A 6,432-nucleotide genomic window follows, 5' to 3' on the forward strand; every position below is an offset into this window, starting at 1 on the left:
GAGGACGTAGTTTTCCAATAAAAAGATCGACCTGTCATATAACTATTGTAATGAAAGATATATCTTTAGATGATGAATATGTAGAGATGTATTCGTTAAAAAAAATGAGATGGAAAACAATCTAGAGCTAAGCCGTATCGTGATATGTATAATAGTGGGGGATTATGGGACAAAAAATAAATCCACTTGGTTTCAGACTGGGTACAACCCAAGGTCATCATTCCCTTTGGTTTTCATGACCAAAAAATTATTCTGAAGGTTTACAAGATCAAAAAATAAGAGATTGTATCAAGAATTTTCTACAACAGAATATGAGAACGTCCGCTAGCGTCGAGGGAATTGCACATACAGAAATTCAAAAACAATCGATCTGATCCAGGTCATAATCTTTATGGGATTCCCAAAATTATTAATAGAAAGTCGACCGCGAGGAATCGAACATTGCTGTCACAAGAATTGCAAAACCTTATGGAAACCCTACTATTCTTGCTGAATTTATTGCTGGACAATTAAAGAATAGAGTTTCCTTCGAAAAGCAATGAAAAAGGCTATTGAATTAACAGAACAAGCAGATACAAAATTCAAATACAAATTGCAGGGCGTATCGACGGAAAAGAATTTGCACGTGTCGAATGGATCAGAGAAGGTAGGATTCCCCTACAAATGATTCGAGCGAAAATTAATTATTGCTCTTCTATAGTTTGAACTATCTATGGAGTATTGGGCATCAAATTTTGGATATTTCTAGATGAGGAATAATTTTACTATTTGTCTTTCCCTTCTATCCAATGATTGAACAAAAAAAGACAAATTCATTCTTTTTTCTAGTCAATCAAGGGGAACATTTATAATTCTTAGTTTTATAAGGTTGAATAAAAATTCGATTGACCATTTGATATAATTGCTATGCTTAGTATGTGACTCGTTGGTTTTTTAGGGTTAGGATTAAAAAATACCAGCCCACATAGTATGAACTAAAAACTATAGAACTAATAACCAACCCATCACTTCGCATTATCTGGATCTAAAGAACCAGTCAAGATATGATATATAGGTCATATCTTTGTAGCAACTGAAATCTTTTGCATAAACAAAAAAGGAAATCTGATTCTAAGTTGTAAAGCAAAATAGACAAAAAAGATGTGGATAAATGGAAGGATGAGAGCAGGGGCGGTCCAACATTGTTGGTGGCCTAAAGACAAATCTCGATGAGGAGCCCTAATTTGTTAACAAAATAAATTTGTATATTTTTGTTTGAAATCTATTTTTTTAACTTTTTTAAATGATAATATAGCTAATCCGATCCATTTAGATTCTCCTAATACATTATTGATCCTAATGCAAAATTATTATAGGATAGGTATTTAACAAAAATTAATTCTTGTTATCTTATTGAGTATACGGATCAGAGTATTATCTTCTACTTGTTATATTTTCTTTAACGTCGGCTCCCATCCTCCAAGAACTCCCCACCCTTGCTCTTGGGGTAACTCGAACTCATAATCTCTTGGTTGGAAGTGGAGGGTGCTCACCACTAAAGCAACCCACTCTTGTCAAAAATAAAAGATATCTTTATACCCTTTAAATAAAAAATCAAATTTTACCCACTAAATAAAAAAATTAAAGATATCTTTATACCCTTTAAATTATTAAAATCTCAACTATCAGCGCTAGTCACAAATTAAAATTTTCTTTTCCTTTTTGTATTAAGTTATTTACTTTTTAACATTAAGATACTCAATTTATATAAAAAAAAATTAAAATTACTACCAAGGGAAAGTGGGGCCCCCAAAATTTGGAGGCCCTAAGCCATTGCTTGTGTTGCCTTACCCTTGAGCCTCCTATGGATGAGAGAAAGAGAGAAAAAGAATACCAATGATATAGAATTCCAATATGTAAGGTCTATGAGTAATCTCATAAAAGGCAGTGTAATAAAGCATCAATACGCATTCATACCATAATAAAATGAATCTTCTTATAGAAATAGAACAAAAAATCAAGAGCTTCGAGCCAATAAAGACTGAGAAGATTGACTCAAGAACCAATTTCATTCTGAGCTCCATTGTAGAATTCGGACCTAACCATTAAGTAAGAAGTGATGGGAACGACGGAACTTGTGAATGCAAAAGATTCTATTGGAAAATGAATCTTAATGATTCACTGGTCGGGATGGCTGAACGAACCAGAGATTAATTCATGTATTCGGAGATCTGAGAAGTCACTAGTTAACCCTACAAATGAAATAGGGATTGAAAGAGTCAATATTCGCCCGCGAAAACCTTTTTTATTGCAAAATTTAGGAAAATACAATAAAGGACAAAATAAGGATTTGGTATAATAATACAATTTTGTTTTTAGATTTCTATTTATAAAACTAAAAAGTTTAGTTTTCTATTCAAACAAGATATACAAATTACTACTAGATTGAATGAAATCTCAAAGAATCACACGCTCAAGGTATTACTCAGTAAATACATATATATCTTAACTTAAGATTGACTATTCCAGATTAATTCAAATTAAATTTTTTGAATCCTTTTATTCGTGAGGAGCTGGATGAGAAGAAACTCTCACGTCCGATTCTGTAGTAGTGATGGAATTCAGAAACAACCATCAACTATAACCCCAAAAGAACCAAATTCCATAAACAACATAGAGGAAGAATGAAGGTAATATTTCATCGAGGTAATCATATTTCTTTCGGTAAATATGCTCTTCAGGCACTTGAACCTGCTTGGATTACATCTAGACAAATAGAAGTAGGCCAACGAGCAATGACACGAAATACACATCGTGGTGGAAAAATATGGGTACGTATATTTCCAGACAAACCAGTTACACTAAGACCCGCAGAAAAACGTATGGGTTCAGGAAAAGGATCCCCTGAATATTAGATAGTTGTTGTTAAACCGGGTCGAATACTTTATGAAATGGGTGGAGTAAAAAAAATATAGCCAGAAGGGCTACCAGCTGTAAATATCTTTGGATTTCTTCCATTTGAAATGATTTGAACCAAAGATGGAAGATTTTGAGGGTTATCAAATGATACACAGTGCGATAGAGTTAAAACAAGGTATTATAGTAAGAATAGATACCTTGGATACAGGTAAACTTCTCAACGGATTATCTATCATCTCTTTTTTTCGTTTCGTTTAATTGGTTTATGTTATTGTGTTATAGGATAATAAGATGGTTAGAAATCATTTATTTTTTCAACCTAATCGCTCTTTTGACTTCGGAAAAAACTTTCTTTATCAATATAGTGTTTCTTCTACACACACATCTCCATAATAGAAAATGGTAATAGTTAGGATTCATTAAAAATTTGAGAATCCACTCATGGGACAAGAAACCCTGCCCGCATCAGGCTCTAATAAATTTTTAACGTCTAATTAGATCGGGAATCATTCAAATTAAGAACAAAAGCTCGTTGTTTTTTCTTACCTAATAATTTAATTGAAGTCGCAGCCCTATCCATTTATTCATTCGACCCAACTTTATTTTGTTCTGTTCCAAGAATTTTAACACGGTTTTATACCCATCTAGGAACAATGAAATATTCTCAGAACTTTTCATTGATACGACATGCTATTTTTACCATTCATTCCCTTTCAGGATCAGTCATGGTCTTCCAACTTTACCTAGAGTATGGACGAATCCCTCACTTCATCCATATGTGTAAAAGGGATTAGCCGCACTTAATTCGGTCATTGTGGTCGGACTCTATTATGGATTTCTGACCACATTCTCCATAGGGCCCTCTTATCTCTTCCTACTCTGAGCTCTAGTTATGGAAGAAGGAACCGAGAAGAAGGTATCAGCAATAACTGGTTTTATTACGGGACAACTCATGATGTTCATATCGATCTATTATGCGCCTCTGCATCTAGCATTGGGTAGACCTCATACAATAACTGTCCTAGCTCTACCATATGTTTTGTTTCATTTCTTCTGGAACAATCACAAATACTTCTTGTAAAAACACTAGCCCTGCTGAGTTCATAATGAGAATATTTTCATCGTTGAAGACTAGGGATCTAAGGAATTGGTGGGAAATCCAGAAAAGCGAAAATCCCACTCCCTCCCCTGGCTTTGCCCTTGGGTTTGTCAACCAACCTAGCGCCGCACAATCGAGACATTGTAGTGCTAGGAAGATACTCAGATCCGCACAACATAGGGATTAGCACACTTTCGGGAAGAACATAGAATAGTAGAAGATCCAGCATGCAGAACACGACGATCGAGAACCAGTCGTCCTAACGCTACTGTCAAGCCTCATGAGAGCCTTAAAACAAACTGGTTTTTTTCATGACTGAATTTATCATCTCTTTCCTCAAACGAAGGATAGGTAGTAAAATGGTTATGGACCCACAATGACGCAAAGTAAGTGATGCGTCGGACTTAGAAAATCTTAGGCCAAACCGATACCGAAGCCGTTCCGCTCGTCCCTCTTTCCTTTCGAGGAGGGACTTCGCTTCACTCTCCTTGAAGAAAGACAACTAAACTAAAGGCTCTGGAACATAGTATACGCCTAGAACTGGTGATGCAGATAATGCGGGTATCAACGTCTAAGCCCACAGTAAACATATGATGAGCCCTTTTGATTATGGATCTACTACCGGAAATTCAATGCATAATCTTAGCATTCAATGTGTATTCCTGAATAATCTCATTTTCCAATTATTCAACCATTTCATTTTACCAAGTTCAATGCTAGCCAGATTAGTTAACATTTATCTCTTTCGATGCAACAACAAGATCTTATTTGTAACAAGTGGTTTTGTTGTTTTTGAAAACGTGGACTTATATCATAACACATATATATATTTATTGGAATATAGTGTAACATGTTATTTCCACCAAACATAAAGGAAAAAACTCTTATGCATGCAGAAATATGATATACGGATATATCAATTCTAGCAATTTTCAAATAGATCAGGATCACTAGATGGCTGAAATGTAGTCGGTGAATCGCTATGTATATCGATATGTATAGTGTGATCGTATTAAATAAAGAGTATGTTATTATTTCATATTTAACCAATTTGATGAATTACTCCTAAAGGTTGACATCAAACTAGTGCTAGTTCACCTCAAACTAGTGCTAGTTGATGAGAGTTACTTCGGAAACAAAAAGTAAAGTCAAATTTCTCTGGGGTATTATCTCAATTCCAATAAAATGCAATCGGGTAAAGTATGCTTGGCGATCAGAACATATATGGATAGAACTTATAACAGGGTCTCGAAAAATAAGTAATTTCTGCTGGGCCTTTATCGTTTTTTTAGGTTCATTAGGCTTCTTATTAGTTGGAACTTCCAGTTATCTTGGTAGAAATTTGATATCTTTTTTTCCGCCTCAGCAAATCATTTTTTTTCCACAAGCAATCAATGATGTCTTTCTATGGAATTGCGGGTCTTTTTATTAGCTCTTATTTGTGGTGCACAATTTCCTGGAATGTAGGTAGTGCTTATGATCGAATCGATAGAAAGGAAGGAATAGTCTGTATTTTTCGTTGGGGATTTCCGGGAAAAAATCGTCGCATATTCCTCTAATTCCTTATAAAAGATATTCAGTCCGTTAGAATAGAAGTTAAAGAGGGTATTTATGCTCGTCGTGTTCTTTATATGGACATCTGAGGTCAAGGGTCCATTCCCTTGACTCGTACTGATGAAAATTTGACTCCACGAGAAATTGAACAAAAGGCTGTTGAATTAGCTTATTTCTTGCGTGTACCAATTGAAGTATTTTGAGAAATTGAGATATCAGTATCAGGAAACAATATTCTGAATTTCTTCATTCGAAGTGAATTCTTAACTTTTTCTGGATTCTTTCTAGATTCAAAGACTAACCACAAAATCACAAAGAAAATAGATTCATTAGTCCGATACTTTGTATAAAACTCATGTGTGTAAGAAATATTCGATCGCATAGAGTGTACGAATGGGTTGATTAACAATTCACAGATAAAAAAATGGCAAAAAAGAAAGCATTCACTCCTCTTTTCTATCTTGCATCTATAGTATTTTTGCCCTGGTGGATTTCTTTCTCAGTTAATCAATGTCTGGAATCTTGAGTTACTAATTGGTGGAATACTGGGCAATCCGAATTTTTTTTGAATAATATTCAAGAAAAGAGTCTTCTAGAAAAATTCATAGAATTAGAGGAACTCCACTTCATGGACGAAATGATCAAGGAATACTCGGAAACACATCTCGAAGAGTTTGGGATAGGAATCCATAAAGAAACGATCCAATTAATCAAGATACAAAATGAGAATCGTATCCATACGATTTTGCACTACTCGACAAATATCATATGTTTTATTATTCTAAGCGGGTATTCAATTTTGGGTAATGAAAAACTTGTTATTCTTAACTCTTGGGCTCAGGAATTCATTTATAACTTAAGTGACACAGTAAAAGCTTTTT

At 34.5% G+C, this 6,432-nt stretch overlaps 1 pseudogene; it reads left to right on the forward strand.

The window, feature by feature from the left end:
• Positions 1–538: 538 nt before the first annotated feature.
• On the forward strand, positions 539–4,869 carry LOC142181076 (putative mitochondrial protein AtMg00370; annotated as a pseudogene).
• The last annotated feature ends 1,563 nt before the right edge of the window (positions 4,870–6,432 follow it).

This window comes from Nicotiana tabacum, chromosome 5 (genome assembly GCF_000715075.1).
Source record: "Nicotiana tabacum cultivar K326 chromosome 5, ASM71507v2, whole genome shotgun sequence".
Lineage (NCBI taxonomy): Eukaryota > Viridiplantae > Streptophyta > Magnoliopsida > Solanales > Solanaceae > Nicotiana > Nicotiana tabacum.